Source organism: Lissotriton vulgaris, chromosome 6 (genome assembly GCF_964263255.1).
Source record: "Lissotriton vulgaris chromosome 6, aLisVul1.2, whole genome shotgun sequence".
In the NCBI taxonomy this organism is placed as follows: Eukaryota; Metazoa; Chordata; class Amphibia; order Caudata; family Salamandridae; genus Lissotriton; species Lissotriton vulgaris.
In genome coordinates, this window is record NC_141694.1 from 1,046,350,029 (window position 1) to 1,046,362,124 (window position 12,096).

Here is a 12,096-nt window from a genome sequence, read left to right on the forward strand (position 1 = left end):
TGGGGTCGCTGTTTTGGCGTGTCTCAAGCCCGCTGCACAGGTGCCAGCCGGGTGAGTGCGCTGTTAAAATACAGGTTATTTGGTAAGTGACACAGAAAGTTACAATTTTTAAAAGAAAATCGGTCTTCTCCCGGCTTCCGCCTCAGGAGATTTAGCTTAAACACACGAACTTTCGAAATAGCACACTTGCTATAAAACTGCATCTACCGTGATGCTCCTGGGGTTCACCCGCTGGTGGGTGGAGTTGGAGTGCGACCCATGACTTCCAGTTAAATGGCTCCCTCGAGCTAAGAGCTGACGAGCTCGGATCCCGCACCCACGCGCCTTGAGAGGTATCAACCTGAGAACACTTGGCAGCCTGCACAGCAAACCCCTGACCGACCTACACTCTGCTGACGAGGAACAACAATTTCGAAACACCGGTGTCCAGAGTTGGTGCTGCAAACTTGCTTAAACACACGAACTTTCGAAATAGCGCACTCGCTATAAAACTGCATCTACCGTGATGCTCCTGGGGTTCACCCGCTGGTGGGTGGAGTTGGAGTGCGACCCATGACTTCCAGTTAAATGGCTCCCTCGAGCTAAGAGCTGACGAGCTCGGATCCCGCACCCACGCGCTTTGAGAGGTATCAACGTGAGATCACTTGGCAGCCTGCACAGAAAACCCCTGACCGACCTACACTCTGCTGACGAGGAACAACAATTCCGAAACACCGGTGTCCAGAGTTGGTGCTGCAAACTTGCTTAAACACACAAATCTTCAAAATAGCGCACTCGCTATAAAACTGCATCTACCGTGATGCTCCTGGGGTTCACCCGCTGGTGGGTGGAGTTTGAGTGCGACCCATGACTTCCAGTTAAATGGCTCCCTCGAGCTAAGAGCTGACGAGCTCGGATCCCGCACCCACGCGCCTTGAGAGGTATCAACCTGAGAACACTTGGCAGCCTGCACAGCAAACCCCTGACCGACCTACACTCTGCTGACGAGGAACAACAATTCCGAAACACCGGTGTCCAGAGTTGGTGCTGCAAACTTGCTTAAACACACAAACTTTCGAAATAGCGCACTCGCTATAAAACTGCATCTACCGTGATGCTCCTGGGGTTCACCCGCTGGTGGGTGGTGTTGAAGTGCGACCCATGACTTCCAGTTAAATGGCTCCCTCGAGCTAAGAGCTGACGAGCTCGGATCCCGCACCCACGCGCCTTGAGAGGTATCAACCTGAGAACACTTGGCAGCCTGCACAGCAAACCCCTGACCGACCTACACTCTGCTGACGAGGAACAACAATTCTGAAACACCGGTGTCCAGAGTTGGTGCTGCAAACTTGCCTAAACACACAAACTTTCGAAATAGCGCACTCGCTATAAAACTGCATCTACCGTGATGCTAAAGGGGTTCACCCGCTGGTGGGTGGAGTTGAAGTGCGACCCATGACTTCCAGTTAAATGGCTCCCTAGAGCTAAGAGCTGACGAGCTCGGATCCCGCACCCACACGCCTTGAGAGGTATCAACCTGAGAACACTTGGCAGCCTGCAAAGCAAACCCCTGACCGACCTACACTATGCTGACGAGGAACAACAATTCTGAAACACCGGTGTCCAGAGTTGGTGCTGCAAACTTGCTTAAACACACGAACTTTCGAAATAGCGCACTCGCTATAAAACTGCATCTACCGTGATGCTCCTGGGGTTCACCCGCTGGTGGGTGGAGTTGGAGTGCGACCCATGACTTCCAATCTTTACCGATTTGTTTACCAAGGCTTTAAAACTGTTGTAAGGAAGACCGGATTTCCACAAGTCCTGTAAAGCGAGCAACCTTAAACCTGACTGAAGAAAAACCATAGCAGGGCATTTTTCCTTGTCATCTCTTTCCACAGGTAAGAGTTTAAAGAACCAGACTTGGCACTCTTTATTTTGTACCAGCATTTGGCATAAACTCCCTTCCTTGCTATTTGCTGCTTTTGTAGGCCAAGCTCCAGTCTTATTTGTGCTGGAGAGGAGTATTGTGGGAGATTGAATATTATTCTAGCAGCTTTGGAGACCACCTTATCCAGAATTATTTCGTCTTTCCCTCTCATTGATTCGCTGCCATACGTAATTGTAGGTAGAGGTTTTGCCCGGAGTACTTCCAGTAGCGGAATAAGATTGGGGCCAGTTATTTTGTGCTTGACGTTTTTTAGCATAACAGCCAGAAGGGTGCCTCTTCCTTGGATGGCCACTTTTTGTTTATGGTACGTACCCATACTGTCAAAAGTAATTCCCAAATATTTGGAACTTTTGACCGTCTCCAGCTCCCCAGCAGCCATCTGAATTGATTCTTGGTGCTTCGCTGATTGAATACCATAACTTTGGACTCCTCATGGTTTATGCTTAATCAGTTCTTTTTGGCAAAATCGCTTGTGACATTTATCAAATGCTTTAGGCCAACTGGGGTTCGGCTGATCAGTATCAGGTCGTCGGCGTATAGCAAGTTTGAAAGTTTCAGGCCACCCAAGTTCAGGGTGTGGTAATGGCAACTATCCAACTCATTTAAGAGGTCTGACACAAAAAGGTTAAACAAGGTTGGAGCAAGAACATAACCCTGCTTTAACCCTTTGGTGGTTGGAATCCTCCTCGACAGACTTTCGCCGGACCCCAGGTTAAATTGGACCCATGTCTTGGAGTGGAGTAAGATTAGCTGATTCAGAAGGGTTGGGTGTATTTTCAACCCAGCTAGCTTAGCCCACAATTTCCCTCTGTTTACACTGTCAAAAGCAGCTTTATAGTTGATGAAACAGACAAATAGTGATTTATTGATTGCTTAAGTGGCATCTATTAAAAGTGAAAGGGCAAAGAATGTTTGTAGTTGTCCCCAGGTTTTTTTGAAAGCCTGTTTGGTTGATTGGGATTAGGTCATTTTATTCTGCCACTCAATTAGTTCAGCCAGTAGTAGGCCAGCGTAATATTTGGCCTCAAAGTCGATTAGTGCTATGAGTCTATAGTTCTTTGGTTCCTTCTTGCTACCTTTCTTGTGGATAGGTGAAATGATCGATCCTTTCCAAGAATCTGGGATTCTTCCGGCTTCCAAAATATTATTAAAGAGTGGTAGTAATGCTCCAGCCCAGTAAGTTGAATCTTCCTTATATACAATTGGGGGAAGCCCGTTAGGCCCAGGCGCCCCTTCGTTTCGACTTTTTGAAATTCTATCCACAATGGTATGAACTCTGGACCTTGATGTTTTAGGGATTGCCACTCACTCTGGCATGCCACTATATCTTGTGTGTTTTCACCACCTTCCATATTAAAATGACTCTGTAAGTATTTTACCCAGGCATCCTCCAATATGTGTGAGTGTACAGGGGCAGGAGCAGGGGGTGCAGAAGGAACCTTGAGTAGCGATTTTAAGGAGGGTTTTATTTTCATATAAGCTTTTCTTCTTCTGCTAAAGAGTCTTTTTCTTGCAAATTTGTCCGGATCCGTTTTCACGCCCTTGGGGAAACCTGGGAGTTCCAGGATGGTTCTGCCACGCATGGAGATGTTTCTGCCTCACCGTTTTTTTCTGCAATATCCGCCACAGGTGACTTCCGCAGTATGCGTCGGACCGTAAGTAAAGGAAAAGAAGAGCAATTACTAGGACGTCCGGTACAGGGTATTCGGGGCCGGGAGTGAGGGAAACCAAGTGCGCAAGTGTATATACAATAGCTAGTACAGTGCCGATAGTGCTCCTGAGGGAAAAGGTACTGGGAGACTGTACACGTATTTACACAGGCTTTCAGTCGATAGGCTGGCCATGCCATCCCACCCAACCCGCAACTCTGCCCTGTACCTGTGTTAGCCACGCGCCTCCCGCGGGAGCGTGGCGGGGCGATTCGCAGAGACGTTGGCCTCCTGGCTTGATGTCCACACCTGGGCTCGTCTGGGCTTCCTCTTCTTCTTCTCCACGACTCTTCAACTCCGCTCTTCTTCTCCACTCCGCAACACCTTCTTCTCCTGGGGAAACGCCGTCCGTCGTCTTCCGGGTACCTCCTCCTTTTGGCTCTGTGACGCTCCAGATGGGCGGAGTCACGTCTTCCTGAAAGGCGGAATTAAAGGCGCCTTGTTCTTTTTCGTCCTCGTAATCCCAACGGTGTTCAGTGTCTGCAAGTAGCCACTCCTCTGGGTAAGGGGAGTTAGGCTGTTGAAAGGGAACAGAAAGGGGCGACAAGGGAACAGCTAACCACCAGTCTTGGGAATTATCATGTTCCTCACAGGAGCGTCCCGCCCCGTCACAGTGAGTTAATTCCTGGTGCCGTGGGATGCTCTATATTCTTGACTGTCTGCCAAAACCTGGTGCTGTTCTTTGATTTTGCATCATGTAACAGTTTTGTCCATGTTGTTTCAGCAGTTTCCTTTTTTGCTAGCCAGATGATTTTATTTTTTCGGGCCCTCAGCTTCGTTAATTCCAGCGGTGTGTTGTCGACGGGGCAATTTTGACTGACTTACGCGTTGCTTTGTTTATTTTGCCCCTTATTTGTCTTAACTCGAGCAATGGATTGCCGATAGATGAATTCCATTTTTGTTTGCTGGCCTGCTCAGTGGTTTTTGCTCGAATTTCGTTGAGTTTGCTTCAGGGCTAGATGGGCCAAAGCTTTCAGTAAAGCTTTCCCAGGCTGTTAGGATGTTATCATATAATAGTTTGTTGTCCTCTCACCGTTTTTTTGACTCTGCCAAGAGTTTTACTGGGTCAGGTATGTTGCATTTCATTCTCCTGTGGTTAAATGTGGCGTTTGTACATAAGTCAGCAGTTGAGTAAGTGAGCGTTGTTCCTTGCATGGCAAGTGTGAACTCTTGCGGTTGATGATCCCTATAGTCTTGTATGCCAATCCTGAAATCTTTTATCAAATGGTAGAGTGGTAAGGATAAAAAAGTATAGTCTATTGCTGTGTCAGCAAGCACATTGTGGAAAGTTTCAGCTTGGGGACGATCCCCCGTAAATCGACTGTTTAGAGCTACCAAGGATAAGCTTTCTAGCTCCTTCAACAGTTCTTTGGAAATTTTTGTTTTCTTTCCCCACTTACACTTCCCCCACGCTGTATGTTGGTCCTCTGCTGGCCTGTCTGAGTTGCCACTCCCCTTAAGGAACATATTAAAATCGCCTGAGACTATATAGTTCGAAGTTGAATTCTCAGCAATTAGTTTGGTTAGTCCTGTCACCAGTTGTTTTGCGCCGTTTCTTTCGTTTCGGGGTGTAGATAGGTGTTAACAAGAATTAACTGCTGTTTATCTTTAGGACCAACTACGTCCAGCTGAATTGTTTTTATCTCATTTGTGGGGGTGCTTTTGCTTGTTAGTTCCTTAACCGTTGTTATGGTTTTAATCGAGGTGTAAGTCGTGAGGCCTCCTTTGAAGTAGCCGAAGTTTGAATTTCTAGTTGCGGGGAGATGATATGATTTGAAACCCAGTAGGTGAAGTGGATCTGCCAACCACGTTTCTTGAAGCAGAATCAGGTCAAATTGTTGAAGGTATGTCAGCAAAGCATTGTCCGTAGTTTTTTTTCCAAAGCCGTTTATTTTCCAGGAGCAGAATTTTAGATTCAAAATATTTGCTTCCTGTTCTAGTCCCTGGCAAGAGAACTCCCTTTTTGGGTTTATGGTTTTTGCTATCCAAGACCAATCCTGTAGTGTGTCGGTTTCTCCTTGACCCTGGATGTCCCGATTGAAGACATTATTTCTCTCCGAAATCTCTGCAGAGGTACTGCTTGCCCCCTTGAGCACAGAGTTAACAGGCCCAGAGCTTTTCCTTCTGCTTGGTCTGCTATTTTTGGGCTCTTGATGGTGGTGGAGTAGTGGATCTGGGTACCCGACTGCTTGATGGAGATGAAGTCGGATCCCCCAGGTTTCTAGTTGATGCTTTTCTTGAAATATTTTCTCCATTATTTATCCGGTTGCTCAAACTATCTTGGTTGCCTCTTGCTCCGAGAGATGTTTAAAAGTTAAAAATTCTACTGGTTCCAGATCTTGTGAACCGATCCCTGCCAGACTGCTAATAGCAGTTAGTATTTGAAGAATATTGCCTCTGTTAAGGGTATCGCCTCGTCCTTTGGATTTGTACTCCGGAATGAACAGAACTGCATTGGGGGTCTCCCTTCGGAACACGTTCGGAGGGATCCACTGCATACGGATTTCCCATTTCTCCCTGCGCTTTTGGGTATCGCATTTTGTTGTTCTACCCTTTCTGCGGTGTCTTGCGGTGGTGGCTATCCACCACTGGGGGCCTGTGGTGCTATCTCCCCTCTTGTGGTGGTGTCAGACAGCCACTGGGGTTTGACCAGAGTTCACTTGTCTCCTCTGGGACTTTTCTTCTTATCTCAAACCGACACACAGTGGGCCTACGGTGGGGAAAACAGATCTCTAGTTGCACGTTGTGGCAGCAGTTGTCCGTTGTCCGTGTGGAAGTGTCTTTCCTTCCTCAGGGGACCGGGAGAGCCTTGCTGACATTACGTGCTGTGGTGCTCTTCACAGGCACTGCAACCTGCAATTCAGTAGCTCATGCTGCTTTATTCCTCTTCCCTATGCTAGGCACTACCTTTCTTTATGCTCTGCTGCATGGAGCTTCTTGAGGCTCTTTGCTGAAGTTTTCAGTCTCTTCACTTCAGCCCACTAGGCAGTCCACGGGGGGGGGGGGGGGGGGGATTGTTGTGCTCTCTTCTGCTAGTCTTTTGGCTGTGGCTGCTGGGGGTTTTCAATCTTGGCATTAGTTATTGTAGATCCTTGGAGCACAGGCACTGCAGGCTCTTTCCTTCGGGTGCTTCCCCCTCCCTAATATTGCAGCATCACTTGCAGGCTGTCCTGCAGGGCTGTCTCGCCGGTTTTCTGTTTCCGGGGCAAGGTCAGGTGGTGTGTCACGAAGCACACTACTTCGTCAGTGCTGCTGTCCGTTTCTTTGGAAACAGCCCATTGTATTGCTGATGTGGTACCTTCAAATGGCCACTAGGTGGCAATGTTGCAATTTTCACAGGCTCCGGCAGTCTTTTCTCCTACTGTGAGCTTCGACCTTTGCTGGCAAAACCGGTGGTGGGCTTGTGTCCCACTGGGGAGTCTGCATGGGGACAGAATGCGGCCCACGTGGCCTCATTTCCCAGTTGCCACAGTCGGGAGCAAGTGAAGTAGTTGACCCGCTTCTGGCGGGTGTACTTTAGCAGAGGGCAAGGTTCTGGGGGCATCGGTGGCTCTCTCTGGTTCTGCTAGCATTATGGGAGACTCTCTTTTTGAAAGAAGGGGACCCCTACCGGAACAATATGTTTGCTATGCGCAGGGAAAAAACTAAGTGAGTAAAGAAACCAATAGCAAGCTTCAATATAACCACATGCAGATATTCTAGGCTAAATAAAAAAGTAACCACAATTCATACCATACAGACAATAAACACTCGTTATTGAAAAAATATAGTTTTGTTTATTTTATTCTTAAAACTCTTTTTTAGTTCATTTGACTTTTTGCAAAATGTATATTAACATAAAATGGCAACAACATCAATGAATAAATACATTGTGTACAGTGATGAAGTGAAGAAATTATTTTATCAAATGAATACTATCAATACTCATTTCCAAATCCTGGACTGATTAGATGGGGGCAAGCAGTGGATGAAAACTTGATGGGGGCAAGCGGTAGATGAGAACTATGCGTGTTTGGGCACTACAGCCTTCATCAGGGAACCGTCTATTGCAAAAATACGATATAAGACATAAGACAACATAGTGGTCACCTACTAACATTGTAATTCGATTTATTGTAAAAATGCTGAAGATATATATTAATTTACTCAACACTTAATACCCACAAAATGTGTTTCATTAAAATACCGGTTTAGTACTATTACGAATATATTTGTAAATCATGCATCTCTATAGGGACATAACTCTTTGCCCTTCTTAAGATGGCGGTCGTTAGACTTTAAAGTAGTTCATCGTTGTTATCTACAACCTGCTTTCCGTTTGATTCAGCAAGCATAACGTGTGATTCCCTTGCTGCCTTCATATAGACGCTTTGTAATAACACTGAAGATAAGTGTGATTATATCCACAAGATGTATACCGGTTTAGCATTATTATGAACATATGTCCGAAGTATGCATCTCCATATGGACCTAATTGTTTGCCCTTTTTAGGTCTCGCTGAACCAACGCGCATGCGTTGTTCTGCGAGATTATAGTGGGCAAAACAGCTATTGAAACCAGCGAGGATTGTCCCCAATGCATGTGAGTTACTCAAGCGCGACGCTTCCCCAGCGCGCGCTTGAGCTCACTTCTTAATCACACCCCAAATGGTGTTCCCTCCCACTCGCTCACACATCAAAGGCTGCTGCTCCCCCGCCAATGCGCTCCCCCCCGCCCCCCCCCACAGCAATGCCAAGAGCTTGTTTTTTTCTTCATTTCGCGGCCGATTTTTTTTGCGGCCGCCAAAGCTTGTTTATAGAATAACCCTGCATTCGAGTTGTGCAAGCATCACAGCTGAGCCCACAAACCAGTTTAAAACCTGAATTTGTGTAAACTGCATCTTCTTTTTCATGAAAAGTAGGGCCAAATCAATTGTTTTGTTGTTGCCAGTGTCATTTGATAACTGAATCTTGCTCTGTCTGAGCTGCTTGAAATGCCTCTCGCTTCTATAGAGAAATGTGTTCCTTAAATCGCAAACATTGTCTTTTGGATATATTTCCATAAAAAGTTTTCTTCGACCTCGTATTGTTATTTCACCAAATCGGATCAATTGCATTATTGCTTTTTAAAACATAGACACCTGTTATGTATTAACTGCAAAGCATTATACAGAGGACGCAGCTGTTGCCTCTTTATTTCTGGTCCTCTTGCACTTTATAAACCTTTTTTCTGTTTTACTTCGGCACTTATGATGAATCTGCGAAAATCTTTAATTGAAATGTAATTCGATTTAAAACGCCGCTCCCCGCCCCCCCCCCCCTAACTCACCCCTGCCGTTGCTGCCCACGGCCGTACTTTCACCTTCACAGCCGCGAGGCCGTGTCTCTTTCAACATAGCCCCTTGCATTTTCTCACCTACCAATACCACTCGCCACCCACCTTTTCCTCTTCCCACACACATACCCTGGGGATTCCTATTTGCAGTGCATTGTTAGGAATCTTCTATTTTAGTAATTATCCTATTTCAAACCTGTAATAATTTTACTCTATTTTGTTTTGGAAGTCAACATTAGATTACCTTTTTTCCAAGCTTTCTTTCCCCTAGTATCCAGTGTGCCATCAATGGAGGATTCTGGTTTTAAGTGCATTTAGCCTGGCATAATCACAAAAGCAGAAATAGCTGGTCTATCTTGTTCTGCAAAACCAATGTTTTGCTTTTTGCTTAATCTGTTTGTCAGCAAAACATAGATGTACATTTATTTGATTGAGCAATGTGTTAAAGAGTTATACTAAATGTTCTGCTTCTTCTGCTTAGTAAATCTTGGTGTATCTTGCCATGCATATGCGAACACAGCCTTCTCTCTTTGCCGAAATGTTCCGGCTACGGATAGGTCTTATAATCCAGGTTATGGCAACCGAGCTGGCTCATTCCCTTCGCTGCTCAGGTATGTAATTACATGGACAGTTGTCAAACCTTCACTGACAGTTACCCTTTCTGCTTGCATGTATTCGCAAGTAAGTATGAAAGTGTGATTACTGACGTTATGATCCATCGGGCACCAACATTGTTTGTTTTTTAAATAACAAATCACAAATGGTATTCCTGTGCCAAAAAATAGCCTTTAGTTAAAATCCAATTTTTTATTATTTAAACACAAATTTCTTCCATCTGGCCTGTCCCTGCTCTGAACTGGGCAGCACCACTAGTCTAACTCCTGCTGAACCGTGTGTCCCCAATCAGGACGTAGAAGTGAAATAAATAAATACATATCAAATAAATGTTAGGGATAGCTAAAACGTATTCTCCGAGATCCTGCCACCTAGAAACATGAAATGTGTATTCATGACGTTTACTACAGAGTAAGCCCATAAACAAGCAAATGCAAGCAGAAACTCTTCATCTCAGCTAGCAGACAGAGTCATAAAATGAGCTGACCAGATAAAGCTTTGCACGCTCAAAGACAGGTGTGGAATGCTGAAGCACCTTTATGAGCAAAGGTTTCACCCAGCCCCACAATGCCACTCTGACCTTCAGTCAAGGTGCTTCTTTCAGACACCACCGCTAAGCATTCTGGAACTTGTAGCTTAAGGATTCATCAAATTATAAAACGGAACAGTAAGAGTCGGCATGCTTGGATCTGTTGGCTGAAAGTCACGAGGCAATTTGACTGCTAAGTATAGCAAGCACACACCGTGTGCAATGTCGTTAGTGACAAATGTTTGCCCCCACACGGCAGGCTCCTCCCCATCTGTGGGCTTCGGGTTGCACAATTCACTGTAAAACTGCTTCAAAGGCCCAGACGGCACTTCACACAGCTGTGTGCATCCCAAGGCAAACATCGGAAGTTTCACACCTCCGTGTTTGTTTCCTCACAACTTGTGTTCCTCGCCTGTCTTTCTTTCAGATGAGAAAGAATTTGTCCAGACCGTGTGCTAGCTCGTGCCCCACCAAGGAAGGTTTGCATTTCATCTCATGTTTAACTGAACGCCATGCTCCTTTACGTACAGAGGCCATCTCGGATTTTGGAATATACCATTCAGCTGCTAACAAAACTTGACCCCAACCCCCCAATCCAGACTCACTAGGAAGGTAAATGTGCTGAGGGGGGCTCCCTGGAGCTCGTTCCCACCCCCTACCCTGCACTGCGGGGGGGGCCTTTTGATTTCATCTCATGTTTAACAGAACACCTCTGCCTAGGCTCCTTCACGCGCAGAAGCCATCTCGTATTTTGGAATATTCCCATGTCATGTTTAACCGAACACCTCTGGCCAGGTTCTTTTACGTCCAGAGGCCATCTCGTGTTTTGGAAACACTGCGCTGTATTGCCATACTATGGACTTGCAGGATCACATTACATTAAATGAAATGAAAGTCATGAAATTACATCAAAACATGACTTAATGGAATACAGGTACTTGGTTCCTAGGACGTGCAGGTGACCAGAGGGGGTTTAAACCTGGGCAGTGGCCATGGTGTATTCACTGCTGGCTCCAGTGGGAGGGAGACAGGAGCCTGTCCCTGGTTGGCTGGGTCCCCCCATCCTCAAGATGGCGGGGACTCAAGGTTGTGCTTCACCTCGCCTACGCCACCTTTGGAGTGGAGTTGGCAGAGGTGGGCACATCTCTCTTCCACACTTATTTTTCCCACTGGTTTTCCCGCCCAAAGTGGGGGGTAGAACCAGTGGGGACCAGTTGCTGAGTACAGCAAGGGGTCTGGAGAGGCTCACAAAGGCGGTATGCCTTTCAAGCTTCTCCTTCATGAACTCTGCCCATCCTAGCGGGGGCAGGCTTGGCACCTTGTCCCAGGATGTGCATTGTTTCAGGCCCCCGGGAGCGGCAAGATCTCGACCCAGGGGTCCAGAAACATGTCTGGTGGTGGCAACCTAGGCAGCCACTCAGTCAGGCCACTAGGAGTTGGTCGAGTTTCAGGGGGCATCTCTAAGATGCCCTCTGTAGTGCATTTTACATTAAATCCCACAATGGCATCAGTGTGGGTTTAATGTGCTGAGAAGTTTGATACCAAACTTCCCAGTCTTCAGTGCAGCCATTATGGTGCTGTGCAATTCGTAATGACGAACTCCCAACACCATATACTCTTAATGGCAGCACTGCACTTACAGGGCCCAGGAATGGACCTGGGTACTATAGGGGTACAGAAAGTAAAGTAAGTAAAAACACATTATTGTATAGTTAGTAAAAACCATTACAAAATATTATACGACAATATACAAAGGTACGGAGGGTTTACATTACTGTTTGTGTGATAAAAAGTTATGAAATGAATAGGTCTTTTTTTGCACGTGTTCCAGGTTCAAGATTTTGCCAAAGTTCTTTGTTTTTTCTCGAAATTGTCAATGAATGTGGCTGCTCTGCAAATGAGTTGCGGATCTACTGAGCATAGGATTAGTATGATCTCAGAACGGCAAGTGCGTATTCCATATTCCTTGAATTTGGTTTTTAACCAACTCCGACGTTCCT